Source organism: Argiope bruennichi, chromosome 1 (assembly GCF_947563725.1).
Source record: "Argiope bruennichi chromosome 1, qqArgBrue1.1, whole genome shotgun sequence".
Lineage (NCBI taxonomy): Eukaryota > Metazoa > Arthropoda > Arachnida > Araneae > Araneidae > Argiope > Argiope bruennichi.
The window spans coordinates 69800345-69823305 of NC_079151.1; the positions used below are offsets into that span (position 1 = coordinate 69800345).

General features: G+C 27.2%; 1 protein-coding gene across 1 annotated transcript in view; it reads left to right on the forward strand.

The window, feature by feature from the left end:
• The window catches only part of LOC129959701 (cartilage oligomeric matrix protein-like), a 594738-nt gene that overhangs the window by 107269 nt on the left and 464508 nt on the right, over nucleotides 1-22961 (forward strand). The window lies entirely within an intron of this gene.

A 22961-nucleotide genomic window follows, 5' to 3' on the forward strand; every position in this document is an offset into this window, starting at 1 on the left:
GGGAGAAAGGGCAATGTTAATTTGTCATTATAATAGAAAAGGAATTATTTCAGAATGAGTGACGTTTAGATTGGAGATAGTTTTCTTTTTTCTATATTAATGGGTTAAATTTAGAATCAATTGCTAAATGTGTCTTTCCATATCAAATTTGGGAAGTGAAATGAACCTTGCCATAGCTACTGCAGCGTTCAGAACCATTTTTCCATCATTTCCATTTTGAAGTAAAAGTCAATTTTTTGCTTTATCAAGATACATAGCGTCGTTAAAAATCATTAAAAAATGCTTATTGTTAATTTTATGAGGGCCTTAAAAGTGTTTTTTTTCGTCCCAAATGCTTATTTTTCTTTCTAAAAGGGTGTTATGGTATTTTAATCTTTCATATCTAAAAGAATCCCAATGAATCTGGGAGCTCATGAAAAAGTTTTATCTCAGTTTAGGGAACTGCTGATATCATAGGGGAAAAATATTTTTCTTTCACCTGCTCTTGCTTGTTTAGACAGGGTGAAAAATCAGTTTTTGCGGGAATAACTTTATGTATTCATGCAACAGCACGTTCGTTAAATTAAATCTTGAAATTATTTTTTCTCTAAATAGCTAATGCCAGTTTGATTTTTTTTTGTAATGCATCATGTTCCCTAATTGGTAATGTAAGTGCAGGTCTTAAGAGGGAACAAATTATTGAAAAACTTATATTTCATAAAAGAAATATCAGATAAATTTATATGTTTTTCAAACATGAATGCTAGAAGCTTGTTCTAAAATTGTTAGAATGTATGATGAATAGATCTTCAATAAACCGTGGACTAGTGAAAAAATTTAGCTTTTGCAGATGAAACTAGTAAGTGAAAAAAATGAAATATGTTCTGCTTTCTTCTTACATTAGAAAGGATAAATTTATGAAAATCGGTGTGCTGCAATTCCCACGTGCATAGATTTATTTCATGGAGAATATAAATAATAGTTAAATCCTCTTTACTCAATTCCGAGAATTTTAATGCCAGGAAAATGAGAGAACGCGAGTTTTTTTATTCTTTATTTGAAGACAACAAATTTATAAACCCGTAGAGAGTTTCGAAAATTGTTTTCATTATTTCTCCTGAACAAGAATTTAATATAAGAGGATTCAGTGTTGATAAAAATATTGATATGGGAAATTGGAATGAAATATCATATTTCACAACATGTAATATAATCTATGACAACATATAATATATATATTCACAAAAACATAATCTATGACCACGTCTGGTGGAATCCAAACAGTAAATATTATCTAAGGATTGAGAATACCATTAGCACCAGCCTATTTAAAATATCTCATGTTTTTGAAGTAACAAATGGCTAAAGAAAATACCTGCAAATGGAATAAAGTAAGTTAGAAATCTGATTTATTGATGTCTTTACGGAAAATAAAATTCCTTGTAGAAAAGAAAATTGCTGAAATTAAATAAATATTTAACTAATGTACTTGTTCAATAGATCAGAGATTTGTTTCCAAACAATATCTAAGAAACTAAAAAAAGCTTTTAGCGAGAAAATTGAAAGATTTTGAAAAAAATTCTTAAGAAAAGGAAATAAAATTTTATTTTCATATTTAATAAAATTGGCGTGATTTTTTATATCCAAAATTTATTTGCTTATTATGTTTGTACTATTTTCTTGAAAGAATTGAAATATTAATGTTTTTTCTTATTATAAACAACTGCAGTGCCATAAAATACTTTTAGAGATGCAATAAAAGTGTTTAATAAAATAAGATTTTTCAAATGAACCTTACATAAAAATACAATTTAAATAATTTAGTTTCGATGTTAGTGAAAAATATTAATCAATTATTGATAATATTTTGTGTTTATATTTTCTGAAATTGATTATTTACTTTTCTACCACCCTAGTTTATTCATTCATTATACATTGTTGTATTTTCAAGAAATTTTATGTTAATGTCGGTTCTTATTTTTGTCTAAAGGTGCTTAAAAAGTGCTTATTTTTAAACATAAAATTTCATTACGTGCTTACGTTTTCTTTGTCTGTATATCTTTTTTTCTTTGACTATCCATTTTTTTAAAGTTAGAGGTTGTAATAATATTTTATTTAAGTTTTGAATTTTTTGTTTGTTTCTATTTAACATATTTATTAGACTTTTTTCACTCATGTTTATTATTAATTATAAACATTAATATTAGTTAATGAACTTTTTTCAAAAAAATATTACATATTTGGTTAATTTTACTTACATCAGTTATTTGGTTATTGTATAATTTTTAACAACAAATATTTATATAATAAAGTTACATGTATGTAAAAATATTTTTAAGCAATTGCAGACACTTTTGATTTTTAACTTCGTTTTATTCCATCCCGGGATGCAAAAATTATGTACAAATATAAGTGGTAAGAAATAAGTCGGTCTACATCGTGACACAAGAGCAGAAGAGCGAAAGAGACCGAAATTTTCCTTTCAATTGTTTTTACAATGAGATTTTGATAGTATTTCTTTGACAAGTGTAGTCTTAGAATAGTGGAATTTAGGTATCTTTAAAAGAATGTGGTAAGCATTAAGGATTTTTTTCCTTTTCACTTGGAGCATGAGGAAATGCAGAAATAAGCAGTTATATAAAGCGCGTGTTGAATTAATTAAATAAAAAAGTGGAAATTGGATCAGAAAATAAGAGAACATTTTAGAATGAAGTTAATACGGACTAAATTAAGATAAAAATGTGGAAATTAATTAACACTTAAATTAAATTAAGATATATATATATAGATATAATATACACAATATAATATGCCAACGCACTTTGAAAAGTTTATGCTTAAAAGAATACGCTAAACAGCATGATTTACATTTGAAAGCTTCCTTTCTAATTCTCACGTTTCTTTCATGCTTTTAATAATTCAGAATTTTTAAATGAAAAAATGCCTTTGTATAATAGTTACTTTAAAAATCAGATTAAAATTTCTCACTCAAAACTTTTACCAAAAGTTAAACACAGATTCATAATACACCACAAGATACTAAATAACAGACGTTTGCTCACTGTATCATAAAGTGAATAATTTAGCTACATATTTAGATGACGTATGCAGTTACATTTGTCATACGATTATGGCATCTCTTGAAATGACTTTATTGGAGGGCCGAATGTTATGGTTATGTGAATGATATAATTTAACTGAGTTGATTCACGAATCGAGATGCTTTACAGAGATTTTAAACTCGTTGATCAGAAGACGTGTTACGAATATATAGATGATATGATATCATTGTACATTGCCATGGAATATCTTATTTTATTCCTGGTGATGTTGAAACTGCAATAAGAAATTGAAATAAGAAACTGCAATAAGAATTGATTGAATCCACCGGGATTGGTCTCCTTGAAATTTTCTTGCATACTCTTTAAAAAAGGTTTTATCCTCCCCCCCCCCTCAAATAAAATTGCAGCCCTTGAACAAGACCGTGAATGCTTCGAGTGCTCAGATTTTTATATTCAGAGTCCTATACATAGGAGTTCAATGCTTTATATTATATAATAAAGAAACCGGTATTAATTATCAGAGTACAAGAGTTATGAAATATTGATCGTTTACGTGAATTTAACCCATTTACTGAATCTGGATATTTGTTGCTGATTAATTCTTAGCATACGGTTAATACAAAAATATCTGAAGATCGAATATATATTTTGGATACCTTTCTTGTGACCGTCTGAAACCAACATTTAATATAGAACTACAATTGTCGTCAACAAATTATATTAAAAAATTTCTATAATTGTAGTCAACATATTACGTACCAAATTTTATTTATTTAAATCATTGTATTTTTTGAATTATCACGTTTAAATGCTTGAAAAAAGTACAGACCAGTAAAGGATTAACTTTTGACGTGCTTGGTTCCACTTTTGATGTGATTCTACAATTTAAATATTAAATCTGTCGACCAGATTTTATATTCTAGCTCTTTACGTTTAGCGTATATCACTTATACTTGGAAAACCGAAAATATTCCTCTGAATGGGATTCACTCAAAATTTGATAAAAATATACAAATTTTTTATAAAAACTGTAAACCAAATTTTATACGTTTAGTTCAAAGCTTGTTTGAGTTATTGCGTTCATAGGCAGAAATAGCGGCAAATATAATTCCATTTTTTTTTTTTTGTGGGGTGGGGTGGGGACCCAGAATGTTCTGGAATACAAGAAAGTAATCAAAATGGAGTTTAAATGTTTTGGTTATTACAATATTTTCTTTTTGTATTTGCTACATATACGAGAAAGTACAGAACAGAAGTTAAGTTTGGTTTATGATTATTTGATCTTGGAAGAACTTGACTAATTGATACAATCAACAAACTAAAAGAAGTACTATTTAGATGAAATAAGAGATAAAAATTAGAAAAATAAAAATACAGTTTATTAAATAAAGATTATTTATTCTGAGCTTCGTGTATAAAATTTAGAATGTAGAGGAATTTTCCTTCCTATTAATTTACACTTTTTTACTGTAGAAAGTTGAAATAAAATAAAGCTTTATTTTACTGAATCCGGATTAAAAAGATATCAAAATGGTTTTGTTTGAAGTCATTCTAAATTTGGAAGGATGGTTCATGAAATTCCATTCATCAATTTTCTTATTTTAAGGGGCATCTTTAGAAAGTACAAAAAGAAAAAAATCATGCTACTTATAAAATGTTGAAAAACAAAAGAAAATAAGCTTGTAAAGTTATTTTCTAAGTCAGATCTATATATGCATTTACTGTTCTTAAATAGTTGCATTTAATTCAAGTTTTAAGCTGCTCAATATTTGATGAAGATGATATGGAATTTAATGGCATGTGAGTTTCTCAGGTTCGACAAAAAAAATATCTTGTCGATGTTATGGACACCAAGAGCTGTTACCACCTATGTTGAATGATTATGCTGCATGTCAATTTTGCATTTGGTGTCCATATCAAATTTAATTCGTTACTTCTTTTGTTGAAGTAAAATAAAGCTCCTAAAGTTGTTTTCTAAGCAAGTCTAAATATGCATTTGCTGTTCCTGACTAGTTGCATTTCATTCAAATCCTAACTGCTCAATATTTGATGAAGATGGCAGGGAATTTAATGGATCATAATATGAGTCTCTCAGATTCGAATTCAAATATGTCCTGTCGATGCTATGGACACCAAGAACTATTACTGCCCATGTTGAATAATTATGCTGCTCGTTAATTTTGCATTTGATGTCTATATAAAATTTAGTTCGTTACTTCGTTCGTTGAAATAAAATAAATCTCCTAAAGTTACTTTCTAAACAAATGCATAAAACTGCTCAACACTTGATGAAGATGACATGGAATTTAATTAATTATGAGACTGACAAATTCGAATGAAACATGTTCTGTCAGTGCTTTGGACACCAAGAACTATTACCACTCATGCTGAACGATTATGCTGCAGGCCAATTTTGTATTTGGCGTATATATAAAATTTATTCGTTTTTAATTTCGCGATCTTCTTTAGGCTGATTATCATGATGGTAAAGACCACTGTCTACAGGGCACCAATCAAACTGCGATTATTGTATCCTAGCAAAACACTATATAGGGTGTTCATTAATTATTGTCGGGGTTTCCGTACCTCATAACTTTCGAATAAAAAATATTACGCAAAAACCGATTACGTATTCGTAAATTATAACTCAAAGAATTTTATTAATGATATTAAAGTGTAAAGCTTGCACAATTTGCACTTTGTAAGCATTCAGCTGAAGGCGATTATGTATTCGTAAATTCGCTGAACAAATTTTGACTCGAATTGAGGATGATGAAAATTACCTTCGGAAATGGTTCTTCAGTGACGAATACACTTTACATGTGTCAGAAAAAATGATAAACATAACTGTAGAATATGGGGCTCGGAGAACCCGCACGATTATCAAAAGTCAAAATTTGTTCAGCGAATTTACGAATACATAATCACCTTCAGCTGAATGCCTACAAAGTGCAAATTGTGCAAGCTTTACACTTTAATATCATTAATAAAATTCTTTGAGTTGTAATTTACGAATACGTAATCGGTTTTTGCGTAATATTTTTTATTCGAAAGTTATGAGGTACGGAAACCCCGACAATAATTAATGAACACCCTATATATTGCTAATGCTTAGTGTCAAGGAGCAAGGAACAATGTTATTGGTTATTCGTTAGCACGTAGAATCTGATATTTTGTATATTTTGACATTTTATGCATAACGAGGCAAATTATTTATAAGAACATTTAGAGTATGAAAGTTGGTTTTGAATGCGATTCTAATATTCTGTAGATTCGAGAGTTTCCTCCAAAGAACTAATTTTCAATTCAATTTCATTTGGCGTCTATTTGAGACGCCATAATCTCTTAAGTATGTTTGATAAGCCCAGGAATGTAGAAATGCCAATTACTTACATATGCAAACTCGCTTAAGACTTTAAAGTTAATTTCGAAACGAATCGCAATGACGATTATTCTCTATTATATCCATATTCATTTAATCATCAACTACCCTTCGCTTCTGAAATTTCATTTGCGCAAATCAGATTTACAGAACAGTAGCTATCGAAACAAACGATGATATGGAAGTAGTTCTTAAGAAGACTCCGAACGAAAATAAAGGTAATCCTCCGGGAATATGTCATTAAAACTTTCAAAACAATTTCCTGTTCCATTAAAAGTCTCTAGCATCGTTCTCAATTCACAACGAGCCTATTTATATGTAAATTTTAATCCCCTTTTTTGTAAATCGCAAATCCTTTCGTGAATTAAACGATCGATTTTCCTCGCAACTTTTGAGTCCATTGTCAGGAGAAAATTGACTCTACTTTGGGTATCTTGCTAAGATATAAAAGATACAGTTCGAGAGTATTCATATGAAAATGGAATCTTAGATATGAATAACAGTTTTGGAAAGCGAACGTTTTCGAGGCTTTCTGTGCCTTTTATTATGCTCAAAATAAAGAATTTGTGAATAAGCCGCCACTGCCTTCCTTTTGCTTTTAATCTAACATGCGTGAAATAATCTTTTACCAATTTGGTTGCATTTAATGTTTAAAATTTTACTTCGTGGGCTTAGTTTTGTATTTATTAATACTGTATCGTTTAAGTCAGCTGCCGTGGTATGGTGGTAGATCTTGTGTTTTCGATAGTTAATAGATAATTATTTTAAAGAATACATAGGGCTATTTGTTATAGTATTTTATAACTATAGCATTAATAATGAATGCAATTGTTTTCAATAACACTGGATTAAATTTTATATATGAGTGGTAAAGAAATGTATTAACATTTACCTATACATATATAAAAACAAAACAAAAATTATATAAAACCATGAATATAAAAACAAACAAATCAAAACATTATTCTTAAAAATAGAAGACTTTATTAGATAGAAAGGTTTTGCAAAATGGCTGAATCTCCATTTTTAGCAAAAAATGAAACGTGTGAAAATTTAAGAAAAGTTTTTTATTTTTTATTTTAAGAAATTTTGTTAAAAAGTTTAAGAAAATTTTTAAATTTAGTTTAATTTTAAGAAGAAAATTTTAAAAATTAGTGAAAATTTTTTCTGTATTTTAAATATTTCTAAAATTGTATGTTTTGTTAAAAATGTTAAAATTGTAAACATGTATTAGCAGTTACAAAGCCGAATAGAAGAAACTTTTGAAATTTTAATTTCGATTTATTTTATCACAGGTGGCATAACTTTCATAAAAAGAATAAGTGGTAGAAAATACGTCAGTCCACATCGCGACACAAGATCAAAATAAAGCAAAATTTTCCCTTCATTAATTTTACTGTGTGTTTTTGATAGGGATTTCTTTGACAAGTGTCGATTTAGAAACGGGAATTTTAGATATCTTTAAAAAAATGTTATAAGCATTAAGGATTTTTAACCCTTCATTCCCAGTATGAGAAAATGCTGGGACCAGCAGTTTTAGAGATCGCGTGTAGAATTAATTAAATAAATAAAAAGTATGAATTGGATTAGAAAATAAAAGACTTTTCAGAACGTATTTAATACTGGCTAAATTAAAAATTAAGAAATTAATAAGGATTTAAATTAGATTAAGAGATATAATTACATGCACATGCACACACGTACGCACAAACAAACACGCGCATCTGAATGTATTGTTCTTAAATATTTCAAGAATAATGCAATTAAGCTGAAATGCAAAGAAAAAAATATTGTATATGTTACAAAGTAAAAATCAAATAACATTTATTGGTGATATATTTCAATTCAAGTGAAAAAAAAATTATATTCTGTATTAAAATGCGCGATACATCCAAGGGTCAGTTCTACGTCATTTTTATTCCTTTTCTCACTCTTTCATAGACCTCTTTGTATGCTGCTTTCGAAAAGATACGAACAATGTAAAGAAATGCAGAGAAACATGAACCCTTTTTTTCCATAGACAGAGCGCGCATTATGCATATAAAATCATTGTTGAGAAAAATCTACAAAATATTTTTTCTCTCTCGGCTTACTTTTGCATTGCGAGATATCTTCCGATGTAACAAATGTGACTCATTTTGGGATGCATACAGTAAGAAACGTGTTGCAAAGAACTGGTAACATAAAAATTGCATTTCTAAGATTCTCCTCTGCTTAGTGAAAGACATGTTCTAATATTTTTTGTTGGGAAAGACGAATGGAAGAAACCTTTTCGGTGTTTGTTAAAAGATATGGTTTCCTAATGATGTTTTTCCGCAAATACTTCTGTTCTTAACTTCCAACAATAGTATACTTTCTTTTTCATTTAAAAACCACCTACATGCTTGGATGGTTTAAGACTAATATGGTTATTTTTTGTATTCAAATAAAATCTTAAAATAATTTCGCAATTCTTTAGGAAGATAGACATGGAAGAACGCGTTATATAATTTAATAATTATTTTGATTATAAAATTAATTATAAAATGTAATTGATTATTTTTAATTAAAAAACATAGAAAATTTTAAAAAATATTATATACTTATCATAATAAATAAAATGATAAAAGATAATTATAATATAAATTTAAATTGTATTATTTTATAATAAATTTAATTATATTTTTAATTAATTAATTAATTAAATTATAAATTGATTAAATTTATAATAAAATTTAATATTACGTAATTAATATAAAATTTAACTTACTATTTAAAATTAAAATGGATTGATTTCTTAAAAATACATAGGACTATTGTAAATCTAGTCAATTTTCGATAGTAAAGAGATTTCAATATATATCCACTCGTAAAGTAACACAAATGTCTTTAGTAAATCCAATAAAATAAAGTAAATGCTTTACAAAAATCGGATCATAATCATTTCCAATATTAATTTTATTAATATGCATAAAATAGATTCTGTATTAAAATAAGGTGTATAAGTGTAAAAAATGTTTCATTATGAATACTATTATTATTTGGTAAAATATATTGAATATCTTCTGGATATATGTTCAATTTTTCCCTTAAATTGAAAGAAACATTTTTAATATTAATAAATTATTAAATTTTTATTATATATGAAGTTGTGATGGCACAGATTTTATTTGATTTAGAGCATCAACTCCGAGCCCATATATTAAGAATTCATATTAAATGTAAACAGTGGCATCTTTCGTTGGCCAAGTTGAACTTGGTTTTCTTAGGTGTTACCTGGCATAGAAGTCTTATTAAGTTCCTATTTATGTTTTTGAAGGAGTTTTCAAGGAAAAATGACCCATTTTTATTTAAACTTGGAGAAAACAAGAGAAATATTCAGTAATCATTCTTATTACGGTTAGAAATTCGTTTCTAAATTATGCATCAGTCAACAATCAAACTCGACTTAAAAATAATGTTCAATGACTAAAGAAAAATCGCCACATTTGGAGAGTACTCGCCAAATAGGGCGATTATTGGTTTGCTTATAATTCACTCAACAATTTTTATAGCAACCCTAAAATAAGTTTTTTTTTTTCCTTTTTTTTCTAATAGATATTTAGGATGATTTACTTGATTGCAAACTTTAGATTGTTGGCGCGATTTGTCACCCTTGGCGAATAACTAGAGATTGTTTTTAAGTTACCATTACCATTGTTTAAGTACTGCCAGCCTAGAGAAGAAATCTTAACGAATGTTATTTAATTTTTTATATTCTTTAAAAAAACTCGAAAAATTTCTATTATGATAAACATTATAATAAAGTTTAGCTTTGACTTCCAGGATATGTCGACCGTCTCAATTAAGGCCACTGAAAACAAAGAGTTACAGAAATGCTAATCTGAAATTCCCCAAGAGGGTCTTAACACATGGAAAGACATTTCTATTCTGAGACCTTATAATTCATAATTACACATGCTTAGCATCGAAATGAAACTCGACTGGGAGTTGTATTCAAATGTGGAAGTCAATTTTCTTGGTGTAATGCACAGTTCTTGATTCCTGTAAAATTCAGTTAATGAGCATTCCTATTAATGAAAGTTTATGTGAGGAAATTTCAAATACGAATGTAATTCGCCTAGTAACGAAAATCTGAATGTATTCGTAAAAATAATGAATATAATTCCTTAAATTAATAGTCAAATAACAGTGGCTCTCAGGATTATTGGCAATAATTCTCGAAACTCAATATTTACAAGTAAAAATTTTTGCGCATTCCGTATATCAAAATCAAGCTTACAAGCCGAACATTGAAAATAATTCTTAGAATGAAGATGCTCATACGAAGCCAGCTGTTGCACACAGTAATTGTCTTTGTGTATTGCCCCTGTATTATTCTAATGTGAACAGTTGAGACAGCGTTGTCGGAAAAAACTATTTCCCATCCCATAGGTGTCAGGTGATCTTCTTGAGGTAAGCATGGCTTTTTATTGGGCCGCAATAATTGGTGTAAAGTGAACGCTGCTTAAGTATGCAATAGTACTTAGAAGTAAATAAAAATGTTCGGAGAGTGAATTCTACATGAATAAGAAAAAAGAAGCATAAATTTATGTTAAAGACAAGATCGTAACTGAAGTAAAAGTTGCCAGAAAGAAAAATAGGTATGACAAAAATAAACATTTAAATTATAACCTATTCTGAGCAGTAAATGCTAAACATGATAGTAGATACTGAAACAAAACATGTAAATGAACTTTTGAATCATCTTGCTTGCTTTTATTTCAGTAAGATTTGCAGTCATTGGCATCAGCTGCACCCCATCATGTAATATTTTATCATGAATTCATGCTTTGCTACACCTTTTCGATTAGAATGAATGATTTGTATTTCAATTCTTTGTTACTATAATAGAAAAGACTGTTCTGATCGTTACTCTTCCACTTATAAGTCTTTAATCATTAAAAACATGAACTATGAAAATGAGAAATTTAATTAAGAAAATGAGGAATTTAAATTAAGTAGTCTTAATTAAACATGGTTCTGCAATTATCAAGGCGAGACTTTACAAAGGATAACATTTTGTATAAGAAATATTATGTAATATCCTTCATTGAGGATATCAGCTGTTAGATGAAGAACTAATTTTCATAGCATTAAGCAAATCTTTTAATTTGCGAACTTGATAATGTCGGTATTGTTAATCACGTTAAATTTTACCAGGCAATAAACAAATGATTTCTCTGTACATTTTTTATTTGTATTTCACAGAGTATAATATGAATGTTAGATATAAACATTAATTATTTAGAATCAACACGTTGTTCTTAAAGCCACCCCTTTCCCATAATCTCATAACCTTCTACTTTATTGATCTTCAGGGCACTATCCTGATCATTCATTCGTGACATCTTACGTCTACTACTCAACACCTACACCCCTTCTTATATCCACTAGGGCTTTTCCCGGGAGGAAGGGGAGATCTCTTTTCTTTTGACATCTATCGAAATTCTGATGATACTACAGAACATGAGTAATAGAAATGTTCTTGGGGAAAAGAACAAACGCGACTGACAATTGTATTCTGATTGGAAGAGGATATAAAAATGCAAAAGTCGTTACCTAACTCTTTGTATGATCTTCATTAACGCCTCTTTTCACTCATTGCAGATGCATCTGGTAGTTTAAAAACTGTATTGTCAATAAATTTAAGTTTAATTAGAAAAAAAATCTGGTTTCTTTACGATCTTTTTCGATGAAGTGCCATCTTTCTATTTTTGTTCATTTGTGAATTATTATCTTTTAAAGATGCTAGATTTCTAAATCATTCTGTAAATTCAAAATGATGCTAAATAGTTTAAACAAATCCTGAGAACTAATATAAAGAACATCAAAAATGAAGTTAGTAATTTCTCCAATTTGGTTAATTGGTAATTTTTCCAAAAATTAAATAATATAGCCATTTATAAAACGACTAACATAAATAAATTAATATATTTACAAAATATTTTCTCTAACGATCTTACAAAACAACAACATCATTATGTTTTTTCGCATGCTATTGTTCGTAAACTGATAGTAAAAAGTTTGTTCATACATGCGAGTTTATCCTAACAAATTTGCATTCTGATTCGTTGGTTTAATCTAATATACAAAAATGATTCTTTATTCGTATTTTATGCGTTGCCGTACCTGCACCCGATTGCGATAAAACTTCGCCAACTTATTGCTTGTACTTACGCGAAGGTTATAGGCATAATACAATTGTTATAGATAAAGTAAAAAAAAAAATAATAGAATAAATATTATTTATACTTCTCCTTTGTATATGATCCAATTTCAATAAATGTATTCATTGTCGACAAGAAAATGAATTATCATTTTTTTCTATCATTTCTAATTAAACAAGATAGCTATTACAAATTTTAAATGATATTTCTTCTGCGGCAGCAACGTGCTATAAGATTTATAATGAGGATATCTCTATTTTATTATAAAAATATATAATAAAAAATTAATAATAACAGTCATAATGCACAAATTTAGAAATTTTTATGTATAGATATTTTTATTTTCAGAAACACGTATTATAACATTTTCACAATTTTCTATAAAATACAACAACAACTATGCATGGTTAATTCTTTTCGGGCTAAAGAAGACATAAAAAGTGAAACTATTGCAGAAATTTATTTAAAAAGCGTACACATAATGAATTTTAAAATGGTTGATATTATATTTATCCAAATTTTACATTTTTTTGTGCCGTGTACATATTCTGCCTCCGTTTTCTGCGTTTTTCATAAAGCTGGGATTATTTTTAGACTTAAAGATTTCCTGTTAAAGATCTTACTGCCTATATGAAATCTAAAGCTGCAGGGAATTTAAAATAAAATTCTCGTTTGAAGACAGTGGAAGGATTCATAAAACAGAAGCTTAAAAGAAATGACAATCACTCATAGATGAATTTTATTGTCTTTCTGTAAATGACTCTTATTTTTTCGAGGATTTCTGTGGCGATAAGAATAAAAACAGTTTTATTTTTGTTATTCGGTCTATATTTCTTCCTACGGAAGAAAATGGTTTTTGCCTTTCTGTATTCAGTAGATAAACACAATTTTTTTTATGCAGCATTCTTTGTATAGAACTAGAAATTTCATTCAATGTATAAAAACTGCCTTTTTTTTCTATTAAAAATGAAGATTTCTGAAAAAAAAAGTTTGATTTATGAAGATTTTTGACACGGAAGTTCAATAACGAGATTTAAATATTTTGTTGTATTCCAAACAATAAAATATTTGTACTCATCATTATGAAAAATCAATACAATAATTCAATTTTAAGTAGTATAGAGCATAAGTATTAAATAATTGTATTGATTGGTCGCAGATTTTTTAATTGATGGTTTTGTATTTTATCAGTGGATGCAGAGCATTAGTAATATGAAACAATTGTATTGATTGCCATAGAATTTTGAATCAACGATTTCTGCTAAAACTTGAATTAGTGCAGAGAATAATCGTAAGTTAACTCGATTACTTGTTCCAAATTTTTTGAAACATCAGTTTATGTTTTATCGTGAATCCAAAATTTAAATTAATAAGCATGGACCATAATATAAGCATGGACCATAATATAAGCATGGACCTACTTTATTGTTTATATTAGATTTTTGAATCAAAGGTTAATGTTTTATCAGTGAATGTAGAATATGAATATACAACAATCTATTGATTTGTCATAGATTTTTGATTTGACTGTGATTTGTGATTTAATAGGAATCTAAAATTTGATTTGTATTAATTTAGAATATATTCTTGAATTAATTTAATTGAATATCATAGATTTTTGAATCAACGGTATATGTTTTATCATAGAATGCAGAACATAGACATACAACAATTTTATTGATTTTATTAGATCTTTGATTTGGCATTAATTTGTAATTTAACATGAATTTAAAATTTGAATTGGTGCAGAATATAAGCATGAACTAATTTTATTGATTATCATAGATTTTGAATCATCAGTTTGTATTTTATCAGGATTCCAAAATTTGAATTTGGGATATAAACATGAACTGACTTTAATGACTGTCATGGATTTTTGATTTGGCAATGATTTGTGATTTAATATGAATCTAAAATTTGAATTAGTGCAGAGTATAAGGTTAAACAAACTTTATTGATTGTCATAGATTTTGGAATAGTCAGTTTACATTTTATTGAGAGTCCAAAATTTTAATTAATATAAAAATTTAAAAATAGCATTAGCAGAATAAAAACATGAATCAATTCTATTGATTGTCACAGATTTTTGAACTGACGGTTTATGTCGTATCTTTACCTTGTATACATTTGGTTAACCCAAAGAATCTTAGTGGTCTTCCTTATGAAATTCCTTATAACGAACGAATCAACTGGCAATAATCCAGCAGAGAAATGTTGTTGTTTCCCCTTATCCTATCAAGAAATATCCGACTCAACAAATTCAAATTAAATTCTATTCGAAAGAAGAGAGAGACATGGGAATTGGTTGTTGCACTTCATTAATTTTTCTGATAGAAGAACAAAAACAAAAATAAAAAAAAAGTAGAGAGATGGGATGCAACCACCAAGTACTTGTAATTAAGCATTAGTTTTTTTCTTCTTTCCCTTAAATGGGAAAATGGCGTTTCGTCTCTCTACTCTTCAAGAAAAAAGGGTTTTTTACTCCCTGCTAACACCTTTGAGATGCAACTGTGTAATGCAGTCCAGATATTGGGAGGAAAAATTCAGAATTCTTAACGTCATTAAAAACATCTAATTAATTTATGATTGCTTGATTTTTCCCATTAAAAGTTAATTAAACGTTTCTTTTAGTTTGAAGAACTCGTATAATTAAAGTGACGGAAGCTTTTTCGTAAAGACAGATTTTGTAAAGTATTTATTATTGGTGCTTTGGGCTTGCTTGAATCAATTTGTGATCATTTATTGAAAGGTATAGTTTATTTATTAAATTAAATATTTATTTTTCATTCTAATATTTTGAACATTTGAAAAAATAGAAAATACCTGGTTGATTTTACGGATGTTTACAGAAGACTGGAGGTTTGTCTAATCAGGAATTAATAATATTGCCAAAGATATTTTTAAAAAATGGGATTTCTAACTTCTACTGAACCTGTTCTACTATTCAGAAATGAGTAATATGTCAAAGATACTTTATTAAATGTGATTTCTGGCTTCTATTAACCCAAAAATTCGGAAACACCTGCTCTATTATTCAAAAACAACTTATATGCAAAATATATTTTTAAAAATGTAGCTTCTTATTTCTAATAAAACAAAATTATAGAACATGTCCAACTGCTCCAAGACAAGAAATAAGCTACAAATATTCTCAAAATTTAACTTTTAGCAGCTCTTAAACCAAAATTTTGAAAATTGATTCTGTGATTCAGAAACGAGCAATTATCAACGAATTGTTTTTAGAAATTTTAATCTTCCCATAAACTGAAATTCTAAAATATCGGTTTCATTTTAAAGAAGTCGGCAGCACTAAAAATAGATTCAAAAAATTGAATTTTAACTGTTATTAAACAAACAAAAAAAAATAGTACTCAATCGTTTAGAAAAGAGCAATGCAGCAAGATAAAGTCTACTTTTTTCAAGTTTTGCTCACAAATAAACGAAACACAAGAAAATTTCATGACAACGAATAAAATTGTGATTTTATCACTAATTTAAAATCATGTTCCTTTCTGCAAGTAAGCAATATGGCGGCTGTGAAAATTTGTTTAGCAAAATTAATTTTAAAAAGTCAAAACATGAGAAAGTTTAAGAAGGATTTATATTACTTTATTACTGATTTTTGTGAGAAAAATTAATTTCATTTTATTAATATTGAAAACTGTTTCGTTAAATTAAAAATTGTTTTGTGGGTTTTTTGTTACTTAAAATTTGATTACTCGCTTTTAATTGTCGCTAGAAAATAAAATTCACTGTTGAAAGTGGCTGCCTTCATATTTCATGTTGACACTCACAAATATTTAACTAAATTTCGTAGCATTCCTCTAATTTCTTCAATTCTTTGATCTTTGAATCTTCTGAATTAATACTAAAAAAATAGCTTTCTAAGATTCTTAAGATTTGTTTGAATAAACTGTATTTTCTTGAGAAACTTCATGTAAATAAAATTCTCCAATCTTCTCATTTTAATTAAAAATATATTTCTAGACAATAAGGAATTTTTTATATTATATTATTTTATATAGAAGAATTTTTACTTTAAAAGTTATATACATGAGATTATTTTCTTGGAAAAGGAGATCAGATGTGGTTAGATGGAAAGGATGAATTTTCATCCTTTTTTTCATTATTATGGAAAGTTTTTAATCTTTAGGATGCATTTTAAATGTTCTTTATTTGTGATAGGCCAGACATTGACAGTGTCCTAGGAAGACAGAAAACAGGAAAAAGCTGCTGTTTTAAAATATTTTGAACTTATATAATTTTAAAAAGGAATTTGCTAAAACTGTATTTTGAGTACGAAAAGTGTTAGAATCAGAGCCGGAAAATAAGAAGCAGCGCAATTCAAAAGTTAAAATGAAACCATAAGTTGGAATGACCAGAAAGTAACTACTTTTAGAACTCAAATAAATTGAAATATTTTGGAATATTATAACCTTTAATTTTTATCGCAAAAATTTATCATGTTATAAATATTCTTATTCAAGAATACTGAAATAAAAGAAAGATTTTATAACAATTAATTAAATATTTAATTTTTTAGTAGTTAAAAGAATGAAAATATGCCAATGAATAAGCAGGATATTAATACAGGATACACGTAATTAATAAAAGAGCGCTAGTTTTTTTATAAGCTCTTCTGATTCTGCTTGTTTGTTTTGTGAATTCTAAATGAATTATCGTTTTGGGAATGAAATGTAATTATTAATAAATTAATGAAATAAATGGATAGAGCGCATAAATAATATGCAATATTAGCAGACGATTTTTCGTGCAATTTTAAAACGAAATAATTTATAAAAAAATGCTCAAAGGAACAGAGGAGAAGAAAAATACATTTAAAATATTATTAAAAAAATATAAATATTTTTTTATAAAATGTATATTTTTTATAATAAAAAAAATAGAAAAACAATTACGCCTTAGAAACTGGCTTTTTAATTCTGCATTGCTAATAAGATTATAAAAATTCTGTTTTCTTTAAATTTGTTTATCTTTCACGATTTGTAATAAAAGGATTTGAGAATTAACTGTAATTATTTTGAAATACAGAAAAAAAAAACACAGCTGAAACGCCTTATTATTAAAGATATCGATCAGCCATTGTGCGTTTTCGTAACTAAATAGATTTTAGTCGTTTATCAACTTTGGCAACTGGCTTGTTTGCCCATAATATTGGCTTTCCTGTCGGATAATTATTAATGCCTTGTTTACATTCGGCCAGTTATAAGACTGCAAGTAAGCAGCGCATGCGCAGGAAGGGACTGATTTATGTTTGCCACAATTTCATAAAATAGATTCAGCATTCCATGCTAGGATATTAATTGCCATTTTGGCATTCCTGAATTTTTTTTCACTGCTTATCGTATTACAATTGTCGATATTTACACAAAAAAACATGGTGAAATAAAAAAGAAGGTCAACATATTTAAATTTGGAAAACTGTAGAACATAAATGACAAATAGAATGACACACACACAACCCCGCATCAGAAAGAACAAAGAGCATAAAATGTCAGAATTAATCTATAAAAAGTTATCCATTTTTACACGCCAAAATCCTGCCAAATTCTACAAACGCATGCCTAGTAAGAAAAAATACAATACAGCATGCATGTTGTTGTCCCGTCGGGACAATTACATTACCATTGACCGAACAGCATTTTTCAGCTTTTCTACACATGCGCTGAAAAATTTCCGTCTTATAACTACTGCCCAGTGTAAATCCAGCATAATATTGAATGCATTTATTCCAAATTTCAATCTGTTACTTGATAAGACTGGAATCAGTTTACTACCAATGTCTTCTTGGGTCAGTTAAAAAAATATCTCTTACAAAATAGAAGTTGAGATGAAAAAAAACAAAAAACATTTTAAGTTAGCTGTCGAATTGTTAGTGCCTAAAGTTATTTTTTAACTTAATTTTTACATTCGCAAAAGCACGCAGTCGAATGATCTGATAAAAAAATTAAATTAGTTGGAATTTCATCATAACAGTAAAAAAATTATTGGACATATATATTAAATTAAATATTAAAATAATTAATTAATTAATATTTGAAATAATTAAGATGCCATAGCTACTCCATAAAACTCGTGATTTAAAGCATGGCATTTCAGTTTGTTTGTCAGTATAGAAAATAAAACTATTCTTTTCGACGAAAGGCGTTGTAATTCATTTATACTTTATTTTTTTAAGTTTTATTATAAAGTAAGATTTTAGTTTGCTTATTCGCTTTATTATCAAACTTTCTTTGTTTTGAATCTTACTTATATAATATGAATAATAATTATCTCTTCACAAGAAGAATATTAGCTGCAAATTTATAATTCTCTTATAACAAATTTTATCGATTCAGTTATTTTAAATCAACAGTTTTAATGTATAACCTTTTGAATGGATTTTTCTTTTCGCTAATTGAATAATGTAAACGAAGTCTTTCAGCTGCAGGATTGTTTATAAAAGATATGTTATTGTAGCAAGAATGTCGCATAACAGATACTTTAGAAATAACGCATTGTCAGCTTTGTTGTAATTATGCTTTTCATTTATTTTTCATCCGGATCTTAAATCAACTAATTAATTCTGCTTATGTAATAAATAATTTAAGTTGAGATTTCTGATTAAATTGGATCCAAAATGATCATAGAAAAGATTATTTATGTATTTTTCGAATATAAAAGAATTATTATAAAATGACTTTATGCTTTGTAAAGGAAATGTGCATTTTTATTTTTCATCTGGACCTTAAAACAATGGATTTATTCTGCTCGTGTAATAAATAATTTATATTTGGATTCTGATTAGTGGAAATCAAAATGATCATAGAACGGATTATTCGGTGCTTCAATTGTAAAAAAAAACATTGTAAAATGACGCGTATTAAAATTTAAAGAGAAATAAAAAAATCATTGCTGAGTCGAAAAAGATATCGTTTTACTTCATTTTGAAATTAAAATTAATAATTACGCTTCAATGGATTTTGCTGACTTTCTATACATATTATGTGACAGAAACTCAAAATAAAATTCTGTTTTATTCCTGTATGTTACAAAATGATATTTTACTAACATGGTGAATTTTAAACGACTTTTTTGTTTGCTCTCAAATTATTCAATCACGTGATTTTGTAAATGCTGAAATTAAGATTTATTTATAGAAATGGATTTCTCTTGACATTTGTTCGTAAGTAAAGATTTCAGTTTAATCCAGCAACTATAATGATGGAAAATATTGTTATAAACTATAATTAGAATATTTCACCATCTATTAAAATTAAAGGAAAATTTTATATTATATTAAATTATTTATTTCATTGAAAACCCTAATTGTTGAATTTTCAAGTTGCACAAATGGTTTTTAAGCTGTGATAACATATTTCGAAGTTATTGAAAACAAACTTTAACATTTAGACTAAGTCTAATTAAAATTCAAAAAATTTCCTACTGAATACTTAGAACCGAAATGTCAAATTTGATTTTCATTTGTGAAACAATCTGAACCATTTTTTCTTTCATCTTGCATATCGCGGGCAACATAATAATTATCGCATTAAGGTGCTTCATGATTTAGAATATTCAAGCCGAGACGGAAGCTTTTCCAAGCGTCCATCTTGAAACTTTTTTTCTTTTATTTTTTTTAACAGATATTTGTTTTGCCATTCTTAGAAAAAGAAATCTAATAAAAAATAATATTGTGCATATCATTCTATTACATATAAAACTTCAAGATAATAATGCTAAGTAGCTAGTTAAATAAGCTTATAGTAGTTTATCAAAGAGCCGAACCATTTCAGAAGAATCCCATCGATTACGAAACAGTCGATATGAGATCTATTTCTGAGCAGAGGAATTTTTCCTGACATTTCAATATTTGCCAGAGATGCGATTCTCAGCGACTTTGAACTTGAGTTATAAATTCTTTTTGGTTTTCCTTTTGACGTTTTGTTTCCTGAGTGATTTGCCTCTTCAGATAATTAACTTGTTCTTTTATGATTTTTACACTTAGTAAAACAAACATGTTAAGCAATTTGATTTTATTTTATTTGTTTCTTAACTGAAGCGATGAAATTTTCGAAACAATTTTCCATTCACATACTGATGTGCTAGAGTTTTTAAATTTTATATACTGATGTGTTTTTTTTCATGTATTTTAATAATTTTAAATTTACTCTATTATAACAATATCAAAAAATTATCAGTTATTTGATTAATTTGCTTAAATTTTGATTCCATATATGTGGTGCCATCTGGTAAGAATTGAAAAATATTAATTTCAAGATAAGATAATATTTATAATGATAAATATTATGATTTAAAAACTAAAAACTATTAGATAATTAAATTTAAAAAAAAATTCTACTTCTCTATACATAAATAAAAATATTCTTTTAAAAATTATTTTGCTATACTTGTTGTATAGATGGCTTTCTTATGCGAATGTCTTGATAACGATTAAATTTAGATCTTTAATATACTTATCTCAATACTGCTTAGCTTAATTATGACTCAATGTCCTAGAAATTAGAACGACACGGTAGCATGCGGTATGTAACCGCGCATTCATGTAAAGATGCAATAAATAGTGCTTATGACCCTGTTATTTAGCATCTTATGTAACAGTTTTATGCTGTGTTTGTATTTTCCGCAACAGTTTTGTGTAGAAAAATGCATTTAATGTTCAATTTATTTTGCTGTTATAATAAATAAAAGAAAAATCATTATAATATAAAAATACTTTTCAAATTTTTATTTTAATAATTATTATCTATAAAAATATGGATCATAAAAATTTTAGAGTAAATATATTTTGACCTAGATCGTACAGCACATTATATTTTTTTAACACTAAAGTTCTTTAGAACGATATACACAGACTGAATATCTTCAACATTTCAATGTTGTCGGCAATGAATTTTATTGGAATCAACCCTAATTTATATTTTGAAAACAGTAGAAACCATAAATAATTACAGTTTAAATAAAATTTCAGAAAAAACACTTCTATTAGTGTATTTTAAAAGTATAAGAATTTTTTAAAGTTTCATTATTTTCTTCTTTTTAGTTTTTAATTTGTAACTAATTGTGATTACGCCAAAATCAGCTTTCTCAAATTCAGTAACAGATATCGCTTCTATTATGGAATGCAATTTAATTAAATTAATCATATAATTAATAATTATATTTTTAAAAATAAAATAGAATTTTGTCATCTATAAAAAATTAGGCTATAACATTTCGCATATATGAAATTTTAGAAAATGAGTGAAAAACTGATTACAAAATTTTAGCATTATAAACATAACTTTAAAAAAAATATCTATAAAAACATTTTTTTGCTTAATAAATATATCTTCTTAAAAAGAAAAGTTTTCATTTCCTCATGTAAAATATAAAGGAAGCAAATCTTTACTATATTCTAATTTAGTCCATCTTCATAGAACTAGTAATATTGAAAGGAAATATATAAAACCGAAAAAAAAATACATCAATTAACGAAAGAGAAAGGGTTTTTTCGATTTTATATTTATTCAGACGAGAAATAGTTTCACAATGAACTTTCCTTAAGGTATAACAGTTAGTAGTAAAACTTTTATTTTCAATTCCGTTTTTTCTCTCTCTCTCTCTCCCCTTAACTCTCCCCATTTGGATCTCAGAAGGATGTGCATTAACAAAATTCAAGATTGATGAAGTCCCAGGAGTATTTCACTATCAAGGTTTTTTCAAGGTAAAAAATGTCATAATTAAGAAAATTAAAAAAAACGGGGAAAAAATTGAAAAGAAGTAGAAAATCTGTCATTGCAGGGTTACTGTAAACTCATTGGGTTCTCAAGTTGGCAATAAAGCGCTAGAAAAATATTTTTAGCTTTAGATCCTTTTTTTTTGTAAGAATACTGATGTTTATTTTCGTTAATATTATCCAACTATTATTTATTTAAATTAATTAATTGTTATTAAAACTGATTATTATAAAAATAATATGTATGTTATCAACAATGTATATGACATGTCAGCATTCCATATAACGCCTCGACGTTTCAAAGCAATGAGATATGATAATAATTTGAGTATTTTATGTCAGTTTTCTTGGAAGTGTATATGACACTTACATATTTTATAGAATAAACAATTCTATTGAAGCAAAATATGAAAATATCTGATAATTGGAATGAAATGCTGATGTCATTGTTTTGCTTTCCCATTTGTCATTTGGCATTGAATAGTATGCTTAAGAAATATGTTACTGACAAGTTACGAAATCTCAGTGTTTTATGGAATGTCTAGACATTTTTAGACAACCTATGACATTTGAAAATTATTTAATATATTATATACTTTCACAAGGTATTG